Raw genomic sequence first — 12,837 nt, 5'->3', positions numbered from 1 at the left:
TGTGTGTGTGTGTGTATTCAAGCAAGCATATAGATTTGCTTGGAGGACCTTCAAGTTTTTCCAAAGGTATTATCTATATGTACTCCAGAGATTGATAACAGGTTCTTGAATAGCAAGTGACTGATCTCATCTTTTCTCCTTCCTATGAATGTTCTTACATCATTCCTCTCATCTGGCCTAATTTTAAATTTATGTTTAAAGTTTTCACAAAGTTATCCCATATACTGGGTACTGAACAATTTATAACTTTAAATGCTTTACAGGTATTCATTAACATAAATAATTTGGCCAGCAATAAAATAGTAGAAATGGCTATGCAGCAACAACATCTTAAAATCTTAAAAACACTCTCTTTAGTTCCCACTACCAGTTGTTTTTCTTTATGACACGTTTTTTCAAAAGGCTCCTAATTGGTTGATGTGAGTTGACATTTTGCCTTATCCACTGAAGCGAAAAAACATAACTTAAGATTCCAATTTTCCAAGCATTTCCTACATTGAATTCCTCGTTGTGTCTTGCTAATGTGAAGGTAACCCTAGCTTCTCCAAAGCTATGCCATGTTGTAAGCTCTGGAAGAATGTAGCAAATGTCTCGTAATGGACTGTACGCCAATTGTTCATGACCAGCCTGCTTACGTTCCAAAAGGAACCACGAATTTTGAGAAAATAGCAAGATTATCTAGTAAGTTATAGAGAATGGATCATGAGCTTTATTTATGAAGAGAGTACCACTCTTAACAAAATTATACGTCCTTGAATGACTTCAATGCATATACAATATTTGTAATAACCAGTCTATCAATAAAATTCAGCATTTCCATTATTAAACAGTCACTTAAGATTAAAATATACTATGACCAATGCTATTTCAAAATGAAATTCTAGGAGAGATTAAATTTATGAATGTTTATTATAAATCTCAAATGTTACAACAATATTATAAATGGCACTTCTAGTTTTTATTACTACTTCATAATGAATCAAATATTCTCAGTATTAAATCCATTATTTCTAATATACACAAATAAATTTCAGTAAAATCACAGTATCATCATGATAAAGTATAAACCAGAATGAAAGCCCTTTCATCTTTTGGGCAGTTCATAAGTATTTTAATAAAAACAAATTCAAAAACTAATTCAAATATTACAATTTTATGTAGAACAACTATAGCTTTATAATGAAGGATACTTTAAAATAACCTTTTCTGCTTCTTTCATTTTGAGAAGTTATGAGTTATGACTAGAAACAAAAGGTATCAAGAATTCATATTACTATTAATGAGAATTCAAATAATAGTATTTAAAAATAAATATCTCTGAATATAGGTCTGCAGAAAGGTCACTATATAGTAGAATTGTAATTTTATTAGCAATTAAAAGTGAAATCCTTATAATAATGACCAAATAACTCATGTAATTGATAGATGGGTTTTAGCCTAAAATTTTCCCAAGCTAATCTTTCCATATGCTAAGCTGTGTAGAAATGGTCCAGTCATATATACCATACAATTTGGTGGATAGAGTACTGAGCTCAAGAGAGGTCTAGAGACTTCTTCTGGATGCTAGTCTCTGGATATAGTCAAATTTTCCCTTTGCTTTTCCATAGGAGATAATAATGGTGTACCATAAAGTTTTGGAGAAGAAAGGACTGCATAAAAAATAATTTCAATGCAGTTCCAGTTATGCCAGCTTTATAGATATAATTGAAAGTGCTAATAACAAAAAGGTAAGGGAATAGGATTTGGGGAGTGTTGTTGTTTTTTTTTTTTTTTTTTTAAAGGATTCTTTTTAATAACAAATTGTCTTGAGACAATTAAATTTTAGAAAATTTTGTAAGAATAAAGTATCTATTCTACACAAGGCACTACACAAGATACTAGGGATACAAAGACAAAAAACAAAACAAAACAGTCCCTACCTTCAAAGAGCTAGATATACAAAGATGTAAATTAGAATAATTTCAAAAATATATTCAAAATTTAGCCCTGGAATTCAAATGACTTATTGGTATTCCCCATTTTCTTCAATTACGAGACAATATCTTTCACAGCATATATATTGATACCTGGAATTACTAAGAAAAAAAATTCCTATGTTGCTGTTTTGATAACAAAATACTAGATATAAGCTAAGTAACAGAGAACCTGTGAAGTTCTACACCTCTAAATTAATCACACCAGATACTTCCAAATCTATCTTCAATCATTAACCCTGCTCATAATCAAAATGTTTCCATGTGACAAAAACAGGAATTGTTCCACAATAATTAATGTCTCTTTTTCCTAAATTAAAGATATACTAACCAATCAAATCACTCAACTAGTAAAAACCACTATGACTTTCCCACACCCACAAAAAATGACATTACCTTATGTTGCTGAATCTTCGTATTCAAAGAAGCACTAAAACAGCATTTGGAACATTCCATTACAGCAGTAACTGCAAAGGAGGGTTAAAATAATTTGTCCTTGCCTTGTCTCAAAAACATTTTTAACATTCAAACTAATTATCTGTCAGGGTTTTCTTTGCTTATTATGGATTTCAAAGAATTAAAAGCCTATTTTCTTTCCTTTTTTTTTTTTTTTTTTTTTTTTTTTTTTTTTTAAAGAGAGCTTTTCTTTTGAGCAAATCCTTAAGGTTTTCTCAGCTTCACCCTCAAAGAAGATGTTAGGAAAGGCAAAGTTGAAGAAACTGCAATGAACTTAAGCAACATCAGGGAAAATTGCATCTCACCTCAAAATAGTTCAGCTATTAATTTGAATGTAGAGTACATACTTACAAGTTAGTTTTAACTTGCATATTCAACAACTTTAGTGGCAAATCACTACATAGCCTTATTTTTTTAAGCAACATTCTCTGACCGTAGTTACACTTTTAAAGTACCACTAAAGGCCATTCAGTCCAGTCTTTTGCTAATTGGGTAGGGAATGCAATGTGGAAATAGGGATCTACTTTTACACACAAAAGATCCACTCAAGCTTGAGTTACATTTAACTCCCCCACTTCCTTATTTTCTAACCATAGAGGAACCTCAAGACTGTATTCAAGTCTTCTTCTATATCATATTTCTATTGCTGCATCCAAAACTGGACAGTGGGTTTAGACTGTGTCAACCAACTCCAAAGGCATTTCAACAATGAATTATCTTTTTAATATGTCTTATTTTTCTAATGAACACTATATATTACTATTTAAATTTATCTTTGTTTTCCACTACAACTTTTGTTGTGTTAATTCAGCATTGTCAGTGTTTGACTGTTTTATATTTTCAAAGTTACTTTAAATCCCTAATCAGAATATCTAAATTATCTGAATTGAACTTCATAATATCAATGTTCTGCTTAGTTTAATTTGGCATTTTTGCCAACATTGTTCATTTTTCCCTGGCCATTTGAATCTGAATGTAACTATAAGTAATGCCAGTCACTCAAACAAATTTGACACTATTAACAAATAACCACATGCATTATTATTTTTGTTTATTATTTATATCAAATAAGTAGTCCTGAATATCAAAGAATAAAACATTATGTTCTTATTGTCAATTATCCACATTCGTTGTGAATTCTACATAATTTCCACATTTGCCTACTGCTTAATTTACATGCTAAAGAGAAGCAAATTGGCTCAATGCCATTGATTCAAGAAGCATTTATTAAGTACCAATGATGTGCAAAAAGAAAAATACGTTCCAAAATAGTAAGTAAATTTAAGATGATTTATACATTTAGTTCCATCCATTAACATGAATGTTTAAGTTTTACCACATTTGCCAAGTCACTTCTGAGATTCATAGGATCATTCATCCAGTATAATAATCATGTATTATTCTATGTGCTGAGCATTCTGCTATGTGCAATGGATAGAAAAAGACCAAAGTACAATAATCCCTGTTTATATTCTAGTAGGAATGGTGGGCATAAAACATACACATATATAAATTAGAAACTACATAAAGAAAATAATAGTAGTTTTATTGGGGGAATTAGGAAAGGTCTCAATTATGTAAGATTTAGAGCTGGAAGAGATTATGGAGGTGATTTAGTCCAAACATTTCATTTTAGATATAAGAAAATAGGAGGCCTAAAACAATCAAGTGACTTGTCTAAGGACACAAAGTGTCAAAAATGGGACATAGGAACAGACAATGATGATAAAGAAATAGGAGCCTAACAAGGAAGGTTCCTATACCAAGATACTTTCAAAAGCCCAATTTAACCTAAGAATGGAAAAGGTCATATGATAGTTACTACCTAATTCATAAATCTCATTTAAAACATACTACTAAAGCAAAAATAAATGGAAATGCCACACAAGAACTGTTGCTCAATCACAATGGGTCACTGTTAATACAGAATGTTAAGAATTGGAACAGCCAGAAGAAGCCATCAACTTCCCCACTTGGTTGATTGTTCAGCTGTGTATAACTGGTCTTGACTTCACATCTGTAATCGATAAAAATCTTCTCTACATTTCCAATCAAGGTATCTAGCCTAAACATCTTTAATGAAATGTCTCATCCCATTTGTTGTTGAGCCAATCTAAGAGAGGTGAAGATATTCCTTAAACTTCGGATCCGCCTTCCTGAAAATTCCATTTAGGCTCCTACTTCCTACCTTTTAAAGTCCTACAGAATCCATCTGCTAGAGGACAGTTCTTCCAATATTTCAAGACAGCATTTTACTACAATTGATTCTTTTATTTATAAAGTGGCAAAGTATCTTCCCTAATGTGTGTGTGTGTGTGTGTGTGTGGTCTAAGTGTGAGCATTGAGAGGTAAAAATTACTTTCCCATAGTCACAAAGTTCTTAAAGAACTACAAAATTCTACTTTTATAAATTTTCTCCCACTGTATCTGACAGAAAGGATATCTATGAAGTCTATTAAAAAAAGAAAGATCCCAATTTATACTACTGTTCAAAAGAGTATATCTTGAAAACCAAGTATATTCTAAATAGAACATATTTTATTCTAACAAAAAAATGGTTCATTATACACCATTTTATTTTAATCAAGAAGTAGAAATATAAATTCTCCTTTGATGTCTGTCGATATGGTTCTATTTCCAGATTCTATGAGAAAAGTAGATCAGGACCCTGCAACTGGCACCTTTCATTCTATCTATAAATAAGCTTGTCTTCTTCTGTCTCATTAAAAAAAAAAAAATTTTTTATATATATATATATATATATGTGTGTGTGTGTGTGTGTGTGTGTGTATAAACAAAGAAATAAACAACAACAAAAACATACATCCCAACCTTCCATTGGTCTCTGTAGCTTCCTGAAGTAATCATCCTATCTTTCCCTCTTCCCTTCATCATAAAACTGGTAGAATGTATGATACATATATTCTCTATACTTCTCAATCAACTCCACGAAACTTGGCTTCAGTCCATTTCCACTAATCTACTGAAAGACAAAAATTCAAGGTCTTTGATGATCTAGGTCAATCACCAAACAATATACTTTCTTCAGTCCATGTGATCTTCAAATGCTCTTTTACAGTATTAGACAGTGATAATTGTTTTGAAAGACCATTTTCCTTACTTCCATAACACTGTCCTTTTTAGACATTTTTCCATCCTTTCAACTTCTAATTCTAATTATTTCACTGGTTCCTTCAATACAACATTACATCTTCCATCTCTAAGCTTTTGCTTTGGTTGTCCCTCTTGTCTGGAATGTGTTCCTTTCCTAATCTTCAATTCAAAGTCTCTCACCTCCTTCAAAATCCATCTCAATTACCATCCTCTAGTTGAAACTTTTTTTAATCTTCCTAAACTAATATCCTAATTTCCTAATCAATTTGTATTTATTCTGCATATACTTAAGACATTTGCAAGTAGTATTCCTCATTTAATATCTCTTAGAGAAATAGGAGTACTTCCTTATTATCTTTGTGCCAAGAATATTTAAGCATAGAGCCTGGAACACATCATTGATTTCTTTTTCTCCCCACTTCACACACACAGGCAGTTCCTCAAATCTTGGTTCTCAACTTCTATGTGGATGTCTCCCAGATGTTGATTTCCTACTTTTAATTCTTGCACAATTATATACATCCAAATGCTAAACCAGTATGTTCCCACTTAGAACTCAAATTCACCAAGTTTAAAGATGACTCCATCACCTCTCCCAAACCCTTCCCTCATCCATCTTCTTTATTAGCCTCTAAACCCTTAGGTTTATAAACTGAGAAGATCTTTATTTTATTTACCACTTATACTCATTCATTTGCTAAGATCTGCTAATTCTTCCTCACCTTTTCACACATTTATGAATTACTTCTGTGCCAGGAGAGACACAAATAACAGATTTTACCCTCAGAGAATCTAATGCAAAATTGTATGGAATGAGGATTCTAAGATACAAGATAACATTTATTTTAACATCTATTTTTACATACTTAAAGAATATAAAATAATGCAAAGCACAATGGTGAGAGGTAAATTGCTGTTTTGAGACAGTAACACAATTGGAAGTAAACACACTACTTGAATAAAAATTAAATATTGAGAACAAATCAAAATTGTGGTTTTTCCTTTATTCCAGAGGAACTATATATGAAAAGGACTAGAACTTGCAAAGGAAAGCAAGGCAAATTTCTGAGAATTGTGAAAGGATTCAAATACTTATATCATTCGGTTCTCTATTCTGTTTGTTTAATGTAGTGTTTAACTTCTTATTGATATGTTTGGAGTTTATTTTTTGTTCTGATGGATTTAATCAGGAGAGTAACTCTGGTTAACTTTTTTATTCAATATTTTTATTCATCATTGAATTCTATAAATCATGATTTTATATAGTTGCTAAGGTTCACTAAGAAATTTGCTCAGTTCCCTAGCCCTTGTGAGTAAGAAATGGAGTTTGAGCCTAGGTTTTCCTAGCCTAGGGTCTTGCTCTGTGAACTGAATCTGTGTTTTAGAATACCAAGGCTTGTTAATTAATAAGGTTTTATTGTGTGCCAGCAAGTTTGCCAGGTACCAGTATGTGTGTGTAATATGCATTGCCCAGTTGTTCTAGGCAGGGTGTAGAATACAGATGGAAAAATTACACTATCCTTTGCTTAGGGAACTTATAGTCTAATGTACTAGGATGGGTAAAGAAATCTGTAGATAACTGACTATGATGTAAGGCAAACCCTAAATGTAAGTAGAGGAGAAATCACTTTGACTTAAGGATCTTAAGGAATTAAGCATAGTCCCAAGTAGGAGGAGATAAGAGTAGGAGAGAGAAAAGACAGATTTTTGCTGATTGAAGAATAAATAAATATATCTAAGTGTGTATAAATTTTTTTAAAGAAAGAATTAAGGAAAACTTCATAAAAATAATATTTAAGCAAGAGAAAGAATCATAGGAATTTCTCTAATTTGTGTGAACCAATTGTTGTTGTCATTTAATCTATTTCAGTTGTGCCAGACTCTATATGATTCTATTAGGGGTTTTCTTAGCAAGATACTGATGGTTTGCCATTTCCTTCTCTCTAGTTCATCTGACATTGGATGAATCCAAGGCTATCAAGGTTAAGTGACTTTGCCCAGCATCAAACAGCTAGTTATGGGTCCCATTTGAATTCAGGAAGAATAGTCGCCCTAACTAGGCCCAGCGTTCTATCCACTGCACCACCTAGTTGTCACATCACAGATGAGATCATTTCCTTGTCTTCGTTCAGTTTCACTTTAAGAAGAGAATTTCTAAAAGTGATAGTATGCTAGAATTTGAAGATGAAAGTTCAGAAAAAGTGTACTCAAGTGTCATGTAAATGATGTGCTAGCTCTTATTTTGCATGAATTTATAATAAATGGTAAAAATGGATAAGTGTTCAAAGGATGTTAAAAAGTTCTCAAAAGAAGAATTATATATTATGACACACTGCTACAACTCACTAATAGTAACAGAAATGCACATCAAATCAATTATAGGATTTTATTTCACAACTTGCCAATTGGCAAAGATAAACAAAAGATGAAAGATCAATAGTGAAAGAGACTAGCGAAGGAGTCATTAAAAAGCCTAACAAACTACATGCTCTTGAGGGAGCTGGTCCTATCATTCTGGAAAACAATTTGAAATTATGCTAAGAAAGGGATTAAAATGTTTATATCCTTAATAAACCATATTACTAGCCATACATAGAAAGGCAATTAAAAGAAAGAAAAATAAAAATGATCCATATAGATCAAAATAATTATAATTTTGTAGCAACAAAAGGAAAAAAAAACAAATGTCCATTGTTTGGGGATTGACTAAACATGTATGTTATGAATGACTAAACTATGTGAATCTATGTAATATTATTGCAGTATAAAAAATTATGAAGGAAGCTGGGAGACCCAGTGAATAAAGCCCCAGATCTAGAATCAAGAAGACCTGAGTTCAAATCCAGCCTCAGACATATATATAAGCTATTACCTGGACAAGTCACTTAATTTTTTTCACCCTTAGTTTCCAGCCTCCCAGGTTAAGACCAAATAATTTGTAAAGTCCTTTGCAAATAAGGATTACATGTGAATTATAATTTTGATGATGACAATGAAATTTATGCAAAATGAAGTAATGAGCAAAGTGAGAAAAACAATATTCACAATGACAACAGTTTCAACAGAAAAAAAAAAAAAAATCACCAGCATGATGAAAGGGATGATGACTGAAACTTATTGGTGTAGGGACACCTGATGAGAACCTTGCTCTAAATTCTATGAAATTACAATAACCAAGGTTGGCTTCACAGAAGAGTTATGAGAGTACACCTTCCTTCTTGTTCTTTAGAGACATGAACTATTGTTGTGGTACACTGAAGATATGTTGGATTGGGTTGATTTGTTGGATAACTTTGCTTTTTTATTGTTATAAAAGATGGCTCTCTGAAAGGGTAGCAAGTAGGGATAAAGTAGGCAATTTCAGTCACATAAAAACAAAAAATATCAATAAAAATGTAAATGTTGGGGGAAGGGAAGAAATAAATAGAGGAATATTTCAGCATCAAAGAACCTGCAGGGGACCTTAAATTGTCTTCTCCTTCAGTTTATCCTTACAATATGGCAGATCCCTCTAGATAAACCCTGAAAAATATTTGAATATTTCTGGGAAAGAACTCACCACTTTCTAAAGAAGGCCATTTTTATTGTTGGAAAGTTTTTTGGTTTAAGTAACTTTTCCCTATTAAATGGAAACTTTTATTGCCATGTTGAAAATGTGTGATCACATCTGGCAATCCAACAAAAATTACCAAAGAAAAACACAAAACAAAAAACAGTCTCTGTTGGAAGGAGCTAAAACAGGCACATTAATAAGGTGGTGGAACTGTGAATTGATCCCAACGTCCTGGAAAGCAATTTGAAATTACATGTTTAATAAAGAAACCAAGATCATACAAGTTCCTTGATTTGGAGATCCTAATATGCAAAAAGTTGTTATGAAAAATCAATTTACAAAGACAATATAGATAGAATGAAAGTTATCTGATAAACTAAAATATTGATAGGAACACTTTCATTGTGAAATCAAAGAAATGGAAACAAAAATAAATACTTATGAATTGTTCTGGCTAATATTGTACACTAAAGAAACAATGAGTAGGAAGAATTCAGATGAATGCAAAAACATAAACTGATGCAAAATGAAATAAGCAAAATGAGAAAAACAAATAAAATTATAAAGTAAATTAAAGGATATAAATCAAATTGTATGACAAGCAATTTTAATGACCAAGCTTCCATTGCCCTTTGCAGATGTAGGAGAATAAGAGTATAATATATTGTTTAATGCTGCAATGGTTGATGTGTTAGTTAGGTTTGTGCAAACATTTTTCCTTCTCTTATTTTTCATAATGGGGATGGTTTGATGAGAAAAAGAGGGGGAAGAATATTTATGGAAAAAAAGTGATGAAAATATATTGATAAAAATATTATTTTAAGTTTGAGTTCTTCTAATAAATGTATAATTATATTTTATTTAAATCTTTTTCTTATTAATAAATTCCTTAGCAAATGTTAAAGTATAGGAAACAGAATTTATCTTTTGAGGGATTTTTTTTTGGTTCTTTTTTTTGGGGGGGGGCGCAACTGGGGTTAAGTGACTTGCCTAGGGTCACACAGATGTGTTGAGTGCCAGATTTGAATTCAGATCCTCCTGACTCAAGGGCCCAATTAGTTCCAGAATTTATCAGATTCTAGAGTCTCTGAGGACATTAATATTCTCTTAAGATAATGAAAAAAGCTGGTGACAGGAAAGAAATCTTTTGAAAAGGTAACAGTATTCGCTGTAGAAATAAGTCCTATCTTCCTAAATTGCTTTTCTTCAATTTTTCCTTATTTGAATTTAAAAAATCTGTCCCTGTATTTTATTTACTGTTACTAATTATACCATTTGAAGCAAAAAAATTAAAATTGTAACCAAAACTGTTTAGAATAATCCAGATTTAATTTGGCTATTGGGACTTGACATAGATAAGAGATATCTATTTATGGCAGCAGTCACAGTTTTGGTATCTATGTCACACTGCAAACATATACTAATCCTGTAACCAACCTAAAATCAGTTTATTTTTTTACATCAGTTCATGCTACCAAGTCTTATCCATCTATCACATTTGAGTCATAAAATACTAAATGCAATGATTTAAATCTATTTCTATTAAATTTTGACATGCTCCAAAACAATCCCAATAGACTTCGGACAGAAAATGTCATCTGCATCCAGAAAAAGAACTAAGGAGACTGAATATAAATCAATGAATGCTATGTTCACTTCTTTTTTTTCTATTTTTCATCTGTCCCATGATTTCCCTTTTGCTCTGATTTTTCTCTCTCAACACGATTCATAAAGCAATGTGTATTAAAAATAAATAAATTTACTAGAAAAAAAAATTTAAAAAGTTTGGCATGCTATTAGGGACAATACAATTTACTTTTCTATATAAATACTTCCTAAATGTAAAAATTTCTCATTAGAATCTATTTATTAATAACAAATTCATGGTCCTCACCTTATTGAACTGCAACTGGGTTTTCATTGGTGCAAAGTGGGGAACCTTTGGAGAGGAATCTGCTCTATCAATGGGCACTTATGATGCCACTTACACTTTTTAAAAGACAGCTGTGTGGAGAGATTTTGAGGTTAAGCCAGTCATACAACCATGATATGCCAGAGGCAAATGTGAACCCATGTCTTCCAAGGAGAGATTGGGGTATCTACTAAATATCACTTACCTCTATTGTGACTCAAGTTTGAGGTTAGCAAAAGAATATACATACAAAAAAAAAATAATAATATACATACAAATATATAAATTAACCCTGGAACTACTAACTGGCCCCCAGACAAGTAAAAATTTAATGTTTGTACAGAGAAAGTAATGTTTATTTTATTTATTTTACTATCAATAAGGCAGGTAAGACAATAGCCTAGCAGAAATCTAGCTGATTTTTAATATTAAGTTAAGCACTGCTATCTATAATTTAATCATTAAACCTCAAATCAATGAGTTGGAGCTTGAAGGGTACTAACACTATTGTTATTCATCTTTCTTCATTTAATTTTTCTTTTTTAGCTTGATCTCCTTCCTAATAGTTTAGAAGCATAAGGATACTTTGTAAATAAGATAAATCATGCAAAATATGAACAAGAAGCAATGTTCCCTCAAAACTATTAGTTCTCTCCCTTCTCTGGCCTCTCTCCTAGCTACCTGGCAAGACCAATATGTTCCAACTCACTAAGAAGGAATTCTGTTTGGCAGACTTTAATAATTATATGGAGGAAGCAAAATTGAAAGGGGTCTCCTGTGACTCCTTTCAAATGTGAAAGATAACAACCTCCAATAGAACGAGATTTTCCATCTACTTTTCCTAGTAGTAATTATTTGGGGCTTTTTGCCTTTGATATATAAAAGGAGCAAAGCAACATTTTACATCATCTCTCCCCTAAAAAACCTAGAAATGCAAACCAAGTTAGATACTGGCATTTACCCTTTGCTTTAGGGAAATACATAAAAATATGACAATCACTTACTTAACTAAAAGAGATGACCCAAGTATATAGATGAAGAAGATTCTGCTATATCTTTTATTTCTGAATAGGTTCTTTTTATTTCACACAAAATAAAAAAAAATGAATTTATACATTTAGGATTATGAGGGTTTTAGGCATAAAGCCAAGAACAGCAATATAAAATAAGTCCTGTAGACATACTTAAAACATCCAAAACGGGAAAATAAGAACATATTCAATTCAAACATGTCTTCCAGAGGTTCAGAGATTTTAAGAAGAAGAAAGGAAGAAGAGGAGGAAGAAGGAAGCAGAAGCAGCAGCAGCAACCACCATTGTTATCTCAGGCAAAACTGGTAAGTTTCTACCAAATCCCAAAGTTTTTCCTGAGCAGAAAGGATGCTGAAATTGCCCTTCAGCTCCTTTCCTCCAAAACTAAAAAAGTCATCATAATTACATAAGTGTTCATTAATCACCAATTAATTTTATTACAGGGATTTTTCCAGGGACAGAAATGTTCTAAAATTAAAGATATTCATTCTCTCTCCACAAGACCACAATTGCCATCTATTCTATTCTTTTACCTGCATCAGGCACCACATCCAATGTAATGAATAATATGGGTTTTTTTTTTTGTTTTGTTTTCTAGGAAAGCATTTAATTTAATTGAATATAATGGATTTCCCAAAAATATGTGAAATGAGAATGCGACCTTGAACAGATAAATAACATCCTTTAACTATAGACTGAGAGATTATACATTTCTGAGGATTGTTCAATGATGACGTCACAATAGTCAAAACAAGATGAACTCAAAAAAAGCTAAGAAAGGGAGAACCATCATGAATA

The 12,837-nt window shown here is 31.7% G+C and overlaps 1 protein-coding gene and 1 long non-coding RNA gene across 6 annotated transcripts in view; one reads left to right on the top strand and one right to left on the bottom strand.

The window, feature by feature from the left end:
• FAM120A (family with sequence similarity 120 member A) overlaps window positions 1-12,837 on the bottom strand; it is a 143,626-nt gene that overhangs the window by 90,446 nt on the left and 40,343 nt on the right. The window lies entirely within an intron of this gene.
• On the top strand, window positions 2,581-12,723 carry LOC141551707 (uncharacterized). The gene is made up of 3 exons (XR_012484937.1): window positions 2,581-4,485; window positions 12,249-12,344; window positions 12,638-12,723. It is a non-coding gene; the product is annotated as an uncharacterized LOC141551707 (long non-coding RNA).

Source organism: Sminthopsis crassicaudata, chromosome 1 (assembly GCF_048593235.1).
Source record: "Sminthopsis crassicaudata isolate SCR6 chromosome 1, ASM4859323v1, whole genome shotgun sequence".
NCBI classification, from domain to species: domain Eukaryota; kingdom Metazoa; phylum Chordata; class Mammalia; order Dasyuromorphia; family Dasyuridae; genus Sminthopsis; species Sminthopsis crassicaudata.
This window is presented reverse-complemented; position numbering and strand designations above follow the sequence as displayed.